Source organism: Eubalaena glacialis, chromosome 4, assembly GCF_028564815.1.
Source record: "Eubalaena glacialis isolate mEubGla1 chromosome 4, mEubGla1.1.hap2.+ XY, whole genome shotgun sequence".
In the NCBI taxonomy this organism is placed as follows: Eukaryota; Metazoa; Chordata; class Mammalia; order Artiodactyla; family Balaenidae; genus Eubalaena; species Eubalaena glacialis.
The window spans coordinates 117039062-117058170 of NC_083719.1; the positions used below are offsets into that span (position 1 = coordinate 117039062).

Here is a 19109-nt window from a genome sequence, read left to right on the forward strand (position 1 = left end):
ATGAGGATGGCAGGAAGCCAACAGAGGAAGGAGGAGTGGAACTGCTGGACCTCCTAAAGCTTCTGACATGCTGGGAGGTCCCATGGACAGTGGCTGCTCTCCAGTCTCAGGACCAGAGCACAGGGGGAACAGGTAAACATCACAAGTATTCTGGGCAGGGAGACCCACCTCAGCAGCCTGCCTGGGAACACTTGGAACTCCCATCTTATAAAATGCTCATGTTCTTAACCTACAGTGTATGTCCATGTATTTGTTTCCCCAGATCTTTTGGAAAAAGTGAAAGGGCAAGAATTTCTACTCCATCTTATGAGAAGGAAATTAAAGCAAAGAGATTTAAAACATTGGGTTGAAAGTATAGTACATGAATTTAGAGTCAGACACATCTAAGGCCAAGTCTTGGCTCTGCCAATTTCTAGCTATGTGATCTTGGACACACACTTCACTAGGCCTCAGTTTCTTCATCTATAAAATGGGCATAATAAGAGCTCCTACTTCAAAGAGTATTAGGGAGGATTAAATAAAACAATGCGTGGAAAGTACACAGTACAGCACCTGGCACCTAGTTATCACACCATCATTAGACCGGGGATGAGGACTTGCCCCTGGACCCACAGGCAGTCAGAGCCAGGCCAGGCACCCTAGAAACACTCTCCAGAGCTCCCTGACTCCTGCAGGATTTGCATACCCTCTAGCTGACCCACATCTCAAATTTTAGGACCAACGCCTTTTGCTGGGTATCTGCTTTCAGGAGGTGAAGGAAACAGATGTTAGAGGAGGACCCCCACAGCTAAAAATGGAGAGACCCCAGCCAGTTTTCTGCTGAGCACCGAGGCAGATCCAGCCCATTCAGTGTTTTTCCTAGCATATTAGTGTCCAGAGAGCCAGGCCACCATCATGTAGAACTTCCACTTGCAGGAACAGCTATAAAACAGCCTTCTGCTTTACAAACTGACAGTTAGAGGATGAGCTCTTCCCACAAACACATTCATTACTATTTATGTGCTACACAAACTCATACACACACACACAGTCACTCACCTCTACACAAATAGAAGCTCACTGCCTAATTTGGGCAGAAAAATATGAATCTGAAAAAACAATGCAAAGAGAACATTGAAAGGATAGTCCTGACAAGGAAGAACAATGTGCAAAGGCTTAGGAAAAGAAATGAATTTTTAAAGAATAATTTGAAGGACAAGAGAAGTAAGTTTGAAGAGGTCAGGCAAACAGGCTTTTTCCCCCATAAGACATAAATTAAACAAAGTCAGGAGGTAGACAGCAATTAAATAAAAAGAGGCTTTGAACTGCAAAAGAAATGTGGCTTCTAACCCCAGTCTAGCCCTAACTGGCTGGGAGGCTGGACCTGGAACATCCTTAAGCCACTGACCATTTGTGTAATGGCAACAGTGTGTGCCCCAAATACTGAAGTCATGCCTAAGGCCATGAAAATGGGGACTGCTCTCAACAAACCCTAGGCACCCTAAAAGGAAAGTGATCAGGTGAGGCTACTGGAGGGTAAAAAGTTCACAATGGATACAAGCCTCTGCCTGACCAGAGAGTTACAAGGCCAAAATCCGCTTGTACAGCCTGCAAGGGAGAGCCCGAGTGAGGCCTTTCCAGTGGCAACACAGAGACAGGTGCTGCCCCTGCCAGAGAGCACATGGAGCCAAGAAGGGCTCCACAGGCCCAGCTGGGACTGGAGCTCTGGAAGGAAGGCAACACAGGATGGGATGAAATAGGAAGGGGGCATTCCTGACCCCTCCTTAATACTCTGTACTCCAAAATGTGGGGGACATGGCCAATCCCATCCCTACCCCAGTAGAGAAGAGAACAGATCTTCAAGAAGGTAGCTAAGTCACTACTAAATATAAAATAGGTAACCAACAAGGACCTACTGTATAGCACAGGGAAATACACTCAATATCTTGTACTAACCTATAATGGAAAGGAATCTTAAGAAGAATAGATACATATGTAAAACTGAATCACTTTGCTGTACATTTGAAACTAATACAACATTGTAAATCAACTGTATTTCAATAAAAAATTTTTTTTTAAAAAGGTAGCTAAGCATGTTAACAAAAAACTGCAATCTCGGAGACAAAAGACAGTGCTCCCTCTAAAAGAAATCAGGTGACAAGTAGAGTGATTGAATAAAAGGGAGCCCAGCCTGGCCCTCTCCAGACCTATCCTATTCAGCCCCAGCCTTCAAAGAATCTGAATGCTAGAAGGGAGCTTAAGACTTAGTCTTCATTTGGACTGCTAACAATCCAAAAGACACAGCAGGCACTTGATACCTACAAACAGAAAAACCAGAGTTCAATGCCTTCAGGTATGGGCTTGTCACTGCATCCAGGAAGGCTCTGGCAACTTGCCTGTTGAAGACAAAGAGGTAGAGAGGACTAGGGCAGAAGAAGAATTTTGGTGCCATCACCCAGAGGTGACAACCAAAGCAATAAGAATAGAGTTCCTGTATTACGGAGAAAACTTAAAGAGAAAGGAACAATGGGCCAAGAAGAGTTTTCACGCCATGACTGTACGTTAGGAAAAGAAAGAGGATGGGACTTCCCTGGTGGCCCAGTGGTTGAGAATCCGTCTTGCAATGCAGGGGATGCCGGTTCGATCCCTGGTGGGGGAACTAAAATGCCATATGCCGCGGGGCAACTGAGCCCGCACGCCACAACTACAGAGCCCAGGTGCTCTGCAGCCCGCATGCCACAACTAGAGAACCTGCACACTGCAACTAATGAGCCCGCGTGCCACAATTAAGACCCAACGCAACCAATAAATAAATAAATAATTTTTTAAAAAAAAGAAAGAAAGAAAGAGGAGCAGTCCAGGGACCAAGATGAAGAACATTAAGAATAGTGCAGAATTACACAGGTCAAGAGAGGAGGAAATCCTGAGAAGATCAAGTTGTGGGTTCAACAAAGTCAAGAGGTCAGTCAGAACGAGGATGAGAAAAGCCACTGGATTTGGCAACAAGGCAGCTGGAGGACCCTTCAAAAGAGGGCACACTTGTGAAGAAATAGAGGCACAAGGGTAGAACACCTAGAAAAGTTGAGTAGGTCCACTGAAGTTTGGAGATTTGGAGCGACTTCTCTAAATCCAATTTTTTCAACCTTTCTGCTAGAGTCATAATGATAACAGAGAAAATACTGACCCCGGTGGTCATATAGAGAGATTCTCCTATGCCATATGGTAGGTTCCCTTGATGGAGTAGATCTACCCCTCAACACACACATCCTCAGGATAGTGATGGGCACAGTCACATCAGTAGAGAAAGGAGGCAAGGAGACAAAGTCTCCAAGAACAAACTCCCATCAGACACACAACTCCACCTTCTCTGAGCTCTCAGCCATGCCTCAGACCGCTCTGAAGCTTTAGTCCTTAAACTCTGTAGAGCTGTAATAATCATAATTATAGCACTTGGACCGAGGGATAAAGAGAAATACCCCCATGACACCCAATTCCCTAGTATCAAAATGCAGTATTTGGGCAGCCCAGAAGAAAATAAATTCTGTATAATAATAATTATAGTTAACATTTATAGAGTACTTTCTATGTTCCAAAGCAAAGTTCTAAGCTCATTTACTCTTCACCACAACCCTGTGATGGGGTTCTAATATGCTGCTTATTTTGCCCATGAGGGGACTAAAATTCAGAGAGGTTAAGTAATTTGCCCAAGTTCACACAGTCAGAGAGTGGTAGAGTCAGGAATCAAAGCCAGTTTGGCCCCAGAACCCATGCTCTTTCTACAGACCATGCTGCCTTTCCAGTGGTCTATGAAATCAGCCATTCATTTTATTTGTTTTGCCACAATGTGAATAAAAAGGCACACATTTTGTGTCAGGAGAGAAATTTTTTAATGAGCCTACTGGAGCCCTCTTGCGGAGAGAGCCACTTCTGCCACATCTATATTTCTGCACATCATACACACACATGCATGCACACACATTTTGATTACTGAATGTCCTTGGCACAGCCAAGCCCACAGTAGAGACACAGACATTCAAGAAGAAGAAGGCCCTTGACTCAGATTGCAACCAGTTCACTGGCACCCTGTGTGACTTGACTTCTTAACCTCCCATAACTCAGGCTCCCCAGCTGTACAAGAAGCAAAAGCATCCTTGCTCTCCCTCACAGAGTCCAGCACAAAGCACTTCCCTCATACATACCCAACTGTCTGGAAAGAACTTAGCAGAGGGGAGGAGAGAACTATATTGGGTAAAAGTTGGCCAGGATGATATCCAAGCTCATTTACAACTAGTCTATGATCCTATTCCCCACGCATGAAATATATAGGACAGGATTATTTCCACATGGCAGATGAAGAAAATAGAGCCCAAAAGGGTGAATGGGGCTTGCCTAAGCACACCAGCAAGCAACCAGGCAAAGTAGAGAAATATACCAGCCGTGGTCAGTGTATTTTCCACTAGGCTCCAGACTGCACGTTTCTAGTAGGGAGTTGGCAAGGAAATCTACTCCTTATACTTGCTCCCCGACACTGCGTGAGGTCCTTAGAGTGATCAGCCTGTGTCTCATGACAGCAGCCAGGGTTACCAAAAACTCTACTCAACTCCATCTGCACTCCAGACCTGGATTTCCACCCAGGTCTCCCCAATTAGTTGTGGGACTTCGGGCTAGCCACTTAACCTCTCTCCAAGTTTCAATTCCTTCATCTAAAAAGGGACTTAATAGTAACTATTTTGTAGGATGGGTGTTAGCATTAAATGAGATGATATGAAGCATATAGCACAATGCTTGACACAAACCAAGGGCTCAAGAAGCTTGTAGCTCTCACTAACAACTACTGTTAGAGAAAATTCTGAGCAAAGGACAGGATAAACAAAAGCAGTGAGGCTTCACCCCCATATAGAAATGTCTTCTGTTCTGATAATCAAGTCTCTCCTTGGAACCCAGCTTCCCTGAGCTGCAAATCTGCCCACACACCTGCACTAAACTCTAGGTGGCTACAGAGGCATTTCCATTGAAACCTTTAAGTGATATTGGCTGGCTCTGCATCAGTGCCCACTGGAGAGTTGACTAAGAACAGCCACTTCAGAGCCCAGCTTCCTGGTGACTCAGGCCTGTCTTCATATTCCTGCTGCTGCTCTCATACCTCTAAGAGAGAATAGGGAAGGCAGGAGCAGCAGGGGCAAATTCAGCAGACTTAGACTGCTTGGACCGCCCTAGACAGGGTCAGTTGCTATCCAGGGAGTAAGAGCTCCAGGGCCACCTCCTTCCCTCTCCTTTTAAACTAATAACTATATCTCCTAACAGTAAGCATGATGGGCTTTCTTTACAGCCTGCTCCCCAAGAATACCAGGACCTTCATACACTCATCTACAAACCACAGTCTGGGGCTGGAGAGGGATCAGAGTTCATCTTTCCTTTCCCCTGCTGTGTCCAAACTTCCAGCAAAGGTCAGGGCCTCACAGTGGGACTATGGTAGGATAGGGAGGAAGGTATGACTTCTAGTCCATAGCTCCAAATGGACTATCTGCAAATCAGTAAGCACACCAACCCTTATTCTGTGCCAGCCACTCTGGCACTTCGGATTACAAGCATTCAGCATTCACACTCTAGAAACAGGTACCTCAGGTCCCCCGAGCACACTGGGAACCATACTGTATAACAGAACATACAAAAGATACCATCACTGTCCGCAGGTGTTTTATGTCCTATTGACCATCAGTGAGTAGCATGGTTTTCCATATCTGAGTCTCAGACAGTACAATTAAGAAGAAAGTGCTCTTAAGGAATATGCCGTGAGAAAATAGATACTGTTCTGGGCAACTTGAGACACAAATTATAACTTTGAAATGATGAGATGGGCAACAATTAGGGTGATCCTTAAACTAATTGAGGAACCCAAAGAAAACAGCATTTACTTACAGAAAACCTTAGTGGCAGCACAAGTACGGATCACCAATCACTGAACTTGCGACTACCATGTTGGCATTGACTATGTCCTCCAAGTAAGTCAGCAACTGAAACAACATATTTTATTTTTAACACACCTGAGAGTCCAAGACTATTCATAATTCCAGATCCTTAAAAACTTGAAAGGAGGATAAATTTTAAAGTGTACACATTTACATACGTGGGCAGAAACACAAAAATCAGATGCTTCTCAACACAGCTCAGGGAGCCATAACTCACGGGTTTCAGAATCCCACCTAACACCCAGAGAAAATCTGGGTGCCTTCTCTGAGAGATGGTGGGAGGCTGGGGAGGTAGCCAAGAAACAAAGAAACCTAAACTCAGCACTTGGCAAGACAATTAAGGAGCAGAGGATTTTAAATGCATTGTTTCTGACTCTAAATATGTCTACATTTATTACCAATTTGGGATCACAAACCACATTTAGTTCTGCCGTGACCACGCACTAGAAATATTAAGCAGAGTATTGCCTAGGAAACAACAGTCCTCCCTGCTGCAGCAGCCCCATTTCAGAGCTGACTCTGCCATGGTCCCAGGGCTCCCCATCCTGGGCTTTGCTAAGAGCCCAGTCACAAGCAGAACTGCCACTGTCCTGACAAAGCCTCGCTTGCTTTTTAGAAAGCAGCAGTAGGAGCTTCCTTGGTGGCACAGTGGTTAAGAATCCGCCTGCCAATGCAGGGGACATGGGTTCGAGCCCTGGTCCAGGAAGATCCCACATGCCGCGGAGCAACTAAGCCCATGTGCCACAACTACTGAGCCTGTGCTCTAGAGCCCGCAAGCCACAACTACTGAGCCTGCATGCCACAACTACTGAAGTCCGTGCGCCTAGAGCCTGTGCTCTGCACGCAACAAGAGAAGCCACTGCAATGAGAAGCCCACGCACCGCAACGAAGAGTAGCCCCCACTCACCCCAACTAGAGAAAGCCCACACACAGCAACAAAGACCCAATGCAACCAAAAATAAATAAATTAAATTTTTTTAAAAAAGAAAGCAGCAATAGGAGCCAGGGCTAGAGATTACACAACCTCCTCATCCTCTCCAAGGCTGTGTTACGTGGTCAGTGAAATTCCATTTCATGGACCTATAACAACTACAACCCATCTGACTGGGAGCTCCGCAAGAGTAGGGACAACGTCCACCTAAACCACTGCTGTATCCTCATTGCCTAGCACTGTGGCAGACGCTCAAAAGATATTTGTTAGTTGAATAAAATTAATAATCTAAAAGGGGGTCACGTGGAATACACAATGGAAAATAATGTCAGTGAAAATATGAACTATAGTGAAACATGAAAACAGATACATAAAATATTGTTGAATGAAGAACATAATGGCACATGTATATGAAATATTAGTACTTTGAAAAAAAGTGTGTGTAGCCAACTCTGTGATCAGACATGAAATTAGAATTATGGAGAGCTATGCTCAATGAAGTCTTTCTTCCTAAAATGTTAGACATATGAGAATATACTTAAAATAAATATTATTTTCAACACAGAACCTGTTCCCTTATCTACTTTTTTTTAAATAAATTTATTTATTTTATTTGCTTATTTTTGGCTGTGTTGGGTCTTTGTTGCTGTGCATGGGCTTTCTCTAGTTGCGGTGAGCAGGGGCTACTCTTCGTTGCTGTGTGCAGGCTTCTCATTGCGGTGGCTTCTCTTTTTGCTGAGCACGGGCTCTAGGCACGTGGGTTTCAGTAGTTGTGGCACACGGGCTCAGTAGTTGTGGCTCACAGGCTCTAGAGCGCAGGCTCAGTAGTTGTGGCACACGGGCCCAGTTGCTCCATGGCATGTGGGATCTTCCTGGACCAGGGCTCAGAGCCGTGTCCTCCGCAATGGCAGGCAGATTCCCAACCACTGCGCCACCAGGAAAGCCCTCCCTTATCTACTAATTTGTTCTGGTGCCTGGGATCACAGAGACCTTGTTCAGCAAGACCATCCATCTATCACAGAAAGAGAGAGCACAAGGAAATAGCTGCAGTCTTAAAATCCAACTTATCAAGTTGACCTTTTTTACCAGACGACTTCCAGTCTGCATCACCAGTATGACTGGCTCCCTAGACAGGTGGCCAAGACGGAGGTGCAGAGACCAAAAAAAAAAAAAAAGGATGCCAGAGCTCCAAATAGGTACCCCCACACCACACGGCCCATGGCCTACTACCCAGCAACGTGCCTATTAAGAAAGGTAGCAGATACCAATCCTTCTAAAATTTCCAAAAAATAGAAGAAAAGGGAACACTTCTTAATTCATTCTGTGAGACCAGAATTACCCTGACACCAAAGCAAGACAAGGACACTACAAGAAATCTACAGACCAGTACCCTTATGAATATACATGCAAAAATCCTCAACAAAATACTAGCAAGGCAAATTCAGCGGCATATCAAAAGGATTATACAACATGATCAAATGGGATTTATCCTAGGAATACAAGGGTGGTTCATCACATGAAAATTAATCCATTTAATACATTACATTGGTAGAGTGAAGGAAAAAAATACACATGATCATCTCAATTGACATAAAAAAGGCATTTGACAAAATCCAACATTGTTTCATGATAAAAACACTCAATAAACCAGGGACAGAAAAGAACTTTCTTAACATAATTAAGGTCATATATGAAGAACCAACAGCTATCATCACACTCAATGATGAAAGACTAAAAGTTTTTCCTCTAAGATCAGGAATAACACAAGAATGCTTGCTTTTGTCACTTAGATTCAACATAATACTGGAAGTTCTAGCCAAAGCAATTAGGCAAGAAAAAGAAATAAAAGGCATCCACATTAGAAAGGAGGAAGCAAAACTATCTGTTTGCAGGTGACTTTATCTTATACAAAGAAAACCCTGAAGAATCTACAAACAAAAACTATTAGAGCTAATAAATTCAGCAGGTACAAGAGTTGCAGGTACAAAATCAAAACTCAAATCAGTTGTATTTCTATACACTAACAACTAACAATCCAGAAAGAAAATTAAGAAAATAATTGCATTTAAAATAGTATCAGGCTTCCCTCATGGTGCAGTGGTTAAGAATCCACCTGCCAATGCAGGGGACACAGATTCTATCCCTGGCCTGGGAAGAGCCCACATGCCACGGAGCAGCTAAGCCCATGCGCCACAACTACTGAGCCTGCACTCTAGAGCCCGCGAGCCACAACTACTGAGCCCACGCACCACAACTACTGAAGCCCACATGCCATAGAGCCTGCATGCCACAACTACTGAGCCCACACGCCGCAACTACTGAAATCCATGTGCTCTAGGGCCTGCGTGCCACAACTACTGAGCCCGCATGCTGCAACTACTGAAGCCTGCGTGCCTAGAACCTGTGCTCTGCAACAAGAGAAGCCACTGCAGTGAGAAGCCCGCGCACCGCAACAAAGAGTAGCCCCAGCTCACTGCAACTAGAGAAAGCCTGCACACAGCAACAAAGACCCAACATGGCCAAAAATAAATTTTAATAAATAAATAAAATAGCATCAAAAAGAATAAAATACTTAGGAATAAATTTAATCAAAGAAGAAAGCCTTTAACCAAGACAAAAGACTTATACACTGAAAACTGCAACACATTACTAAAAGAAATTAAAGAAGACCTAAATAAATAGAAAGATGTTCTGGGTTCCTGAACTGGAAGACTTAATTTTGTTAAGATGACAATACTACCCAAAGCAATATACAGATTCAATATATTCTCTGTCAAAATCGCAAAAGCATTTTTTGCAGAAATGAAAAAACTAATCCTAAAATTCATATGGAATTTCAAGGTACCCTACCCAAAATAATCCTGAAGAACAACAAAGTTGGAGGATTCACACATCCTGATTTCAAAACCTTACCACAAAGCTACAATAATCAAAACTGCACAAAACTCACATAAAGATAAACATATACTCTTATATCGACATAAGGATAAACATACCCTCTTATATCATTACATCAATTGATTTTTAACAAGGGTGCCATTGACTAAAAATGGAGCAAAGATCTAAATTTAACAGCTAAAACTATAACATTCTTGGAAGAAAACGTAGGGGTCAAACTTCATGACCTTGGATAGAGCAACAGTTTCTTAAATATGACACGAAACCACAAGTGATAAAAGAAAAAAAATAGATAAATTGGACTTCATCAAAATTTAAAAACTTTTGTAAACAACAAGGTGCTACTGTATAGCACAGGAAACTATATTCAATATCCTGTAATGAACCATAATGGAAAAGAATATAAAAACAAATGTGTGTATATATATATATATATGTATAACTGAATCACTTTGCTATACAGCAGAAATTAACACATTATAAATCAACTATACTTCAATAAAAAAAAATTTTTTTTAACTTTTCAAAAACTTTTTTGCCTCTCATTAGCAAGAGAATGAAAAGACAACCCACATAATGGGAGAAAATATTTGCAAATCACATATCAAATAAGGGCTTACCATCCAGAATACATAACAACAACTACAACTCAACAACAAGACATGCAACCCAATTTAAAAATGGGCAAAGAACTTGAATAGGTATTTCTCCAAAGAAGATATGCAAATGGCCAATAAGCACATAAAATGATGCTCAGTATCATTGATAATTGTGGAAATGCAAATCAAAGCCACAGTGCGATACCACTTAACACCTATTAGGACGACTATAATTTTTTTTTTTTTAATGAAAATAACAAGTGTTGGCAAAGATGTGGAAAATTAGTACATTGCCACTGGAAATGTAAGTGATACAGCCACTGTGGAAAAGTCTGACAATTCTTCAAAAGCTAAACATAAAATTGTCATATGACCCAACAATTCCACCCCTAGGTATATATCCAAATATCTGAAAACAGTGACTCAAACAGATACCAGCATGTGAATGTTCACAGCAGGCAAAACAGGAAATAACCTAAGTATCAATAGATGAATAAATTTGTTTAAATAGATTTTTTTAATGTGGTATACACATACAATGAAATATTATTCAGTCATAAAAATGAATGAAGTTCTGATGCATGCTGCAGCATAGATGAACCTTGAAAACATTATGAAATAATGTAAATTTTCTGGCTAAGTAAAATAAGCCAGACACAAAAGGACAAATATTATATAATTCCACTTACATGAAATATCTAAAATAGGCAAATTCATAGAGACAAAAGTAGATTAGAGGTCACCTGCAGGGAGCAGGTAGGTAATGGGAAGTTATTCCTTAATAGGTTCATGGTTTCTATTTGAGGTGACGAAAAAGTTTTAGAAGTAGATAGTGGTAATGGTTGCAAAGCATTGTGAATGTAATTAATGCCACTGAACTGTACATTTAAAATGGTTAAAATGGCAAATTTTATGCTATCTATATTTTACCATGCTAAAAAATTATAAGATTGCCCACGAGTTGGTAATTGCTGAAACCGGAAAATGGGCACATGGGTACATTAATTATATTGTTCTCTTTTCTAAAAAAATTTTTTTTAAAATGATGTTTTCTGTAGTTTCTCTGGTAGATAGTCTGTCAAGGTAAAGAAGTGCCTTTCTATTTCTAAACAGCTAAGAGGTTTTATCATGAGTGGGTGTTAAATTTTATCACATGTTTTCTCTACTCTAAGATGATCATATAGTTTTCCCTTTAACCTACTAAAGCAGCAAATTTTATGTGCAGATTTTCTAATGTGAAACCACCCTTGCATTCCCAGGATAAGTCCAACTTGGTCAGATGATCATTTTTATATCCTGCTGGGTTTGATTTGCCATATTTTGTTGGTCCTTCATGTACTCCCATAACTCTCTGTGCAGCTATCATAAAACCCACCAAATTGTACTATAAATATGAACTCCCTGAGGGGAAAGACTCCTTCCTCATCCACTGCTCCATCCCTAGCTAGTGCAGGGTCTAGGACACAGTAGGCCCTCAATAAAAGTATGGCAGATAAATAAGTAAATGAATGGGTAGGTGGAGAGATTACCAGGTGAGCAGATGAACACCTTAATCCATAATAGTGACACCCTGGCAGGTGTGCAGAGAAGATTTTTCAGGCAGGAAGACCTTCTGAAGGCTCACCAACCACTCCATAGAGGCGTCTTCTCTGTTTAAGAGCAGCTCAGTTTGTCTGCAGCTCTGTAAGCTGAACCCTAGCCCTAGACTCTCATCTCCCCACTTTCCCTCATTACCTAATCAATAATGTCCACAGTTCAGTGCCTGCTTTCACACAACAAGATGCAGCCCTCATACCAAAGCATACCCCAAAGCTCAGATCCTGTGCTGGGATTAAAGGGGAATGTGGCATTAGTTTCAAATTTAAAGTGTTCCTGCCAACCTTAGAGTTTATTCCCAACAATCAAAAAGGCCTCATCCCAACCCTGACTGGCACAGCAAGAGCCCATCCCATTAAAAATTCACTGCATTAGCAGTACAGAGAAGGAGAGCAGTCAGCAAGGGAAACAGCTGAATTATTTCAGCAGCTGTAAATTATGTGTTCTCTTCCTCTCCTCCGAGTCCATGTTCAACTGTGCCCCACGCCTCCACAAGGAACTTGGGTTTGTCAAGTATCTACGTCAACTGCAGTAACCAAACTTGAGTTCAAGAAACAATATTAAAAAGCACTAATTAGCTGATATTTAAGTAACTATGTTTAATGTCAACAAAATCACACTTTAACATTAAACATCCCCTACTCTATTAGTTGCTTAATTAAATTCCTTAAGATCCTTGGACACTGGCACAGAGCACACTGCTCTGGGGAGCATTCCCAGGCCCTGACCTTGGCAGGCTGTGGAAGGGAAAGGGCCCAAATCCCTGAGGAAGTGCCAGGAGAGCCCAGTTTTCTTCTAGAGTCTCCTAATGAGGTGGTTTCTCTTCACAGCTCTGCTGGTCTCCATAGGGCAACAAGAACATGACAAACACATCCTGAGCCTGGAAAATTGCCAAACCAGGCTACAATTTTTTTAATGTATTTTTTTTTTAAAGCACACATAAACCCAAGAGAGATATTTTTCCCATCTGGCATCTGTTCTTCTTAAGAGTAGTATATCATGAGACACTGAAGCATGTGTACAAGGGGGATACAACAGGATTCAATGACAGCTGGTAGTGTCAGAGGGCTCTGCAACATGCCACCAACCAAATCCCAGCCTGCCAGGAGTCATCAGCCTGCAACTGACAGGGGTACAGCTCAGCCAACAGCAGTATCCTAGACTGGAGCCTGCAAAGGGACTCTCAGTTCCAGTCAGTGACCTTGTGATGGGGATGCCAGTGGGATCCCAGGAAGTCTCTCCTGCCACAGTAGGCTCCATGAGGATGACTTACCAGCTAGTCTTCTCACAGCACCAGATTTGCTGAAAGGGGATAACATGCCAGCTACCTGCCCTGGTAAACATTCCCTAGAAACAATCAGTCTCACAATCAGCCTCTAAGTAGAGCACATTCAGCCGAGGATCAAAAAGTATTTGGAACCCACACTTTGGGCAGCAGATGCTCTGAACCCAACCCCACTGGGTCATGAGTAAGACAGTATCATTTTAAGGGCACCAAGGGTGTAACAGATGCCAAGTGGCCCTCCCTTGCCTCACCCTTATAGCAGGAGTCCCAGTTCTTTCTGGTTTCCTTACAAAGCTACCCCTTTACCTCTCAGGTGGTATCGCATTTTTATTTCTGTCACTCAGCACCTTCCCTACACCTTCTGTTTTGCCAAAGGGCCTGGCCTGACACAAAATAGGAGGTAATTCTTTCCAATTATTCTATCCTGTCTCTCACTGTTCGGGGATTCCTCTTGTGGCAGCTCTCCTTAAGACAGCCATGGCAGCCCCTGCTAATGCCAACAGAAAACACTGTAGAAGAAGCTTGGTTAATATTACAGCCTCTCACAGTGAAAGGCAACCACTCCCATGAACAACCAGGCACAAGCCCTGGCTTCAGAGAAGCTGGATGTTTGGGTTGCAACTTATGAAAATGTGGAAAGCAACCAGAAAACACAAGAGCACTATGCCCACGCAGCCCAGACACACTGCTCACTTACTACCTGCAGTTTCACACCCATGCCAAAATCATTTCAACCCCAGATGAGCACTCAACAGCCACGCCAATTCAGAAAAATATTTTTGCAAAGACCTTGTTCACTTTCCCATACAGGAAAACTACAAAAAAGTAAAAACTTGTTCACTATGAAAAGATGAATAAGCCCTTACCACCTACGAGGGAACATATATCCAGTTGCCACCACCTCCAACACATCCAAGTAGCAGATTATTCACCCTTCAGCACATGTTTATTGAGACCTGCTACATCCCAGACATGTGCCAGGTGCTGGGGATACAAAGACTAAGAGGGGTCCTGTTGTCCAGGAGCTTCTAGACGGGCAATGTAAATTGATAAGTAAATCAGTAGTTATAGTAAGCACTGGGTTGAAAGAGCCCTGACAGAGATGGCTAGAAGGCTCCACGGCAGGAAAGCACAGATATCTCCATCAGGAGATAGGGGTCAGAGAGGACTTCTTGGAAGAGGAAAAGGAATTAACCAAAGACAATGAGAAAAGCATCCCAAGCAGAGGCAAGACTGCTTTTTGAAGACCTGGAGGCATGAAACTTGAAACATGTATTTATTTCAACAATGCTGGAGCAAAGGGTTTACGGGAGAGTGGCATCATGATACACAAGAACCCACTTTGCCAGATGGGTCAGATGGGTTCCAAACACATAGCTCACTGCACTTTCTTAACAAACCTTTGCAATCTCTCTCCTTTTCAGAACTGCCCCATGTGAAAGGGAGACTGGAGAGAGGAAAAAGAAGCCTGCTAAGATAAGAGGGTCACCATTGTTTGTGATTCTGCTTATGAATTCACTCCTTTGCCTTGCAGTTCAATGGTTTGTTAGTTCTTGCAAATTCTCAATATCTATTAATAGAAGGAGTTAGTTTGTAAATAGAATCTGGATTTGTACTGTATTATCCCTCACAGTGGCCTAAAACCCAAGTGGGTAATTTGAACAGGAAAACAGCCTGAGATTCTAGGCACAATCTCCCCCAAGGATATGCCGTGCTCTACTCTCCTCTGTATGTTTCACACTCAACAAGTCCAAAGCTACTCTACTGATCCTCCTCTAGAATCGCCTAGCTTTACTGCACGAGCCAGAAACCCAGGAGCTCTCCTCAACACTCCCTCTCCTTTCCCACTTCCCTTCTGTCCCCTGCCCATCACCAACTACTGTCAATTTAATCTATTTTCCTCCATGTTCACCTGCCCAAATTGCTCACCCCCACCCCCAACCACCACCTCTCAGGTGAGGGCAACCCAAGCTGATCAGCACAATGAGGAAGCAGAGGGCACAGCTTTAATGAATCTGTTATTTTCTCAGCCCAGGGTTTCTGGAATAACCCAAACCCAGTCTTCTGAGACCCTCTGAAAGGCTCTCAATAGAAGCCACTTTCTTGCTCAGATGAAGAGCATCACTCAGGGAACCCATTCGATAACAATAGCAAGCTGGAATGTGGGCTGCAAAGAAGGTTTGGTGCCTTGAGTGAGTCCTCTAGAGGTCCCAACGCCCTGCGACCCCAGAGGCCAAAGCCAAATCTATGATTATGGGAATCAAATCCCAGGCAAAGCAAACTTGGCCCCCCCTACAGCCCCACCCCTCAAAGCCCATGGAGACATCCTCTGGATAGCCACTGAGCTGAAGAGTCTTCATCCCTACTCCCTCTGCCCTAAGAGAAGCCATTTCCTTCCACCAAAGCAGGTGGAAGAAAGCAATTTTCAGGAGGATGATGTTGGTGAAACCGACATCCCAAAATAAGGGATAAAATGTGTTGAAGAGGAAGGAGAGCACTGGCCATGGCTCTCAGCCTCAATTCACTGGAAACTTCCCTTCATCCCATTCCTTACCAGTGGCCCTCACAGCAGCCCAGGAGGAATAAATGTATGTTGAATGAATGAAGAAATGAACAAATAAGCAGACTGAGAGGCTGGAGGGAGGGGGCAACAGAGAGAAAGAAGGCCCTGCTCAGAACCATCCCTCCATTCGTTCAGGTATCTCTGGGCACCTACTATCCTACTATGTACTGTGTACCTGTGCAAGGTGCTAGGAACACACAGGCTGCACAAACTATGAGAGAAGGACAGAGAGAAAAGCACTCTTCTTCATCTCCCTGGGATGGCATATTTCCAAATACTACTTTAACAGCACCTCCCATTTGCCTGACCTTAAAGCCATGCCTAACGGCACACATGCAAATAAAAACTTCATTTTTTATTGTATCCAGTACTTTGGGGCCTTGTGGTTTCTTTTCTAAAGAAAAACCTGTCATTCATCTCCTTGATTAAAAATGGATTTAATTTGGCTTTCATTAGGTAGGTACAAGGGGAAAACATACAGATTCACAGAGTTAACTCACCCGGCAACAGGACTGTGATGAGCTTTAGCGACTGCACAGTTGGGTCCCAATCCACCACTAAAGAAAGAAAATTAAAAAGCTCACAACGTGGAGCTTAATCTCCAGCCAAAAGGAATTATCTTCCCATAAGCATCTCTGTCGGATTTTTGGTTAATGTAAAAAATTTTCAAAAGAAAGGAAACCCCAAGGGTTTCATAATATATAACTTAGAATTTCTATATTTTTCTAATTCCCTTGCAGGGAGAAAAGGCAAAGAGGTCTTTATTTCTCAATCCTACTTTTCAAAACTTTTCCCATTGATTTGACATTGTCATAAAAATTTTCAATTTGTAGAGAGCACAAAGCAGAGGAAGGTACAGTGGCTGAGGAATTTTAAGCTGCTGTGAAGGGGGCAGTGAGGTGAGGGTGGGAAGAGCTGCAGAGGAGGTAGGAGTTACAGTCCTGAACACCCCATGCTCAGCAACACAGCCTGGGCTCTGGGTCTAACTTCAAACTTAAGGAACTCAGGCCTGGGGCAGCCCACACACTCTACCACACTTCAGGCTCTTGCACTCAGTGATTTAAAGCAAATGGACAGACTTTGCTGCAGTGTCAGAGGGTTTTAGGGTAAAAGATCAACAAATTACAAGTATACACCTTGATTAAATGTTAGAGGGATTATTCTACAGCTAGAGCATGAATTCGATCCTACCTTCCCCTGCTTGAAACCATTCAATGGTTTTCCAGGGCTCTCAGGGAAAAGGTCAAATTCCATACCCAGGCCTTCCACCATCAAGCCCCAATCAATGTCTCCAGCTTTCTCTATTTCCTCACCATGTCTATAGTTGGGCTTATGGAACTTTCTTCTCAATGCTCTAAGACATCTTGTCTCCCACCTCCAGGCCTTTGCACATGTCTCCTTGGAACTTTGTTTCCCCTCCTCTTTATCTGGCAAATTCCTACTCATCTTAAAGGTTTGCTACTCATCCTAAGACACTTCATGTAGGAGGCCTTCGATGACCCTCCTCACTAGATTCAATTAGGCACTTACACAGCACCCATACTTCCCTTTTCATTGCATTTACTACACTTTCTTATACAGTTATCTTCCTCCACTGCTAGGCCTTAAGCATCGTAAGGATAGGGACCACGTCCACATGCCCAGCTAACTCGACACTTGACACAGAAGAAACGTTTGGTAAATTCTTGAAAGATTTAGATTCTGTCTCACTTCTCAGTTCTATCCTGTTCAACACTCCCCAAGCCAGTTACGTGCTCATCTCCCCTCTGCCCTGCCTCAACCCCTCACATTTCAGTTCTCAATGAATGGCTCAACCAGGCCTTAACCTCAAGAATGTTCATTAGTTACCAGTGCAGCGCCTGCTGTGTGATGGACACAGAGTTAGGTAATTAAAATATAGAGATGACTGAGCCCCTTCTACCTTCTCGCAGAAGAAAAAGCATATGAACAAATAATTGCCACATAGTATGACAAGTGTCATAAAGGAGAGATACATGGTGTGTGGGAGGGGCAGAAAAGAATTAAGCCATTCTTCCCAGTGTCCCCTTTCCCTCAGTATCACAAGCTAACTACTCTCTGTCTTTCCTCATTCTTACAGATAGAAACCCCTCCAGTGCTCTTTCCCTGAGTATTTAGCCCAGATCAGACTTCTCTAAACTGGGCTCCTACTCAGTTCCAGATTAATTCAAATCCTTTCTTGGCTTCTGCTTTCTTACCTTCTTCAGTTCTTTTCCCAAGCGTCTAACTCACATATATCTCTGCCTCTGCCCTATCCTTAGCCAACTTGTCTAAGCTATTATTTTTCCAACTCCTCCCTCAACTGTCTTGGGTGATCACTTGACATTTATGAAACATCTGCACTTACAAGGAACATACATAACAGTCCCTGTCTACAATGAAAAAAGGGGACTCATGAGGCCAAAACACCAGAAAAAATTAAATGCGAAATAAACCATCCTCACAACACAGCTTTTCTCCTCTACTGCTTTCTCTTATAGATCCAAGTGCCAGGGCATCATGGCCCCCAACAGGATGCTCCGAATTATGTTCCCAATTTCCAGGGAGGTTACAGCACCCTTCATCCACTAGCCCCCAGCCAATGAAGCCCTGGCCTACCCCTTCAGTCTTTCTGAAGGCAAAGATCACTCTATCTAGCCACACATTCACGTAATCAACATGTACTGAGTACCCATATGAGCAAAGAACCATGTTCCCCACAGTACTGTACACAATGTCCTGTACATAACACATGCTTGGTTAACATCTATGACTGAATCTCTGATAAGAAGAAAACCAGCTAAGCCTCTCCTGCCCTTTGCCCAGGAATACCCCAGTGCACAAAAACACTCTGCAATGAAGCCTGAGGTCAGAGGTCTCACAAACCTCTTACTCATCTGCGCCCAGACCAGGGAGACCTTCACCTCAGGTAAGAAGATGCTGACACAGCCCTCCCATCAGTGTACCAAGGAAGTTAGAGAAACCACTGTTGTAAAATACCCTTTAATCAAGTGACTTGTCTCCACTTAGTGTAGATTTAGGGGAAATTTTTCTCAAGAAACCAGTAATAAATGGAGGGGAGGAAAGAACAGAAATTAATGAATATAGTAATTATCCCCCAAAGTTGCAAATCAGAACAATTCCTCTCTTGAAGACAAGTATGAAAAACAAGATTAAAATGCTTCGGGGATGTGTTCGTGAAACAGCAGGTAACAGAACAGATAAAATGCATTTACCGTACCTCGCTGGGGTACCGTACCTGTTGGCTAATAGCTATCAGATACTAAATACC

At 43.0% G+C, this 19109-nt stretch overlaps 1 protein-coding gene across 6 annotated transcripts in view; it reads right to left on the bottom strand.

Annotated features, from left to right (window-relative positions):
• Nucleotides 1-19109, bottom strand: part of SIL1 (SIL1 nucleotide exchange factor) — a 306671-nt gene that overhangs the window by 195917 nt on the left and 91645 nt on the right. The window contains exon 1 of one of the 6 annotated variants that reach the window (XM_061189658.1): nt 16321-16351. The exons of the other annotated variants lie outside the window; for them this stretch is intronic. The gene's annotated coding sequence lies outside the window, so the exon portion shown is untranslated. Of the gene's footprint in view, nt 1-16320; nt 16352-19109 lie in introns of those variants that run through there. 6 annotated transcript variants of the gene reach the window in all.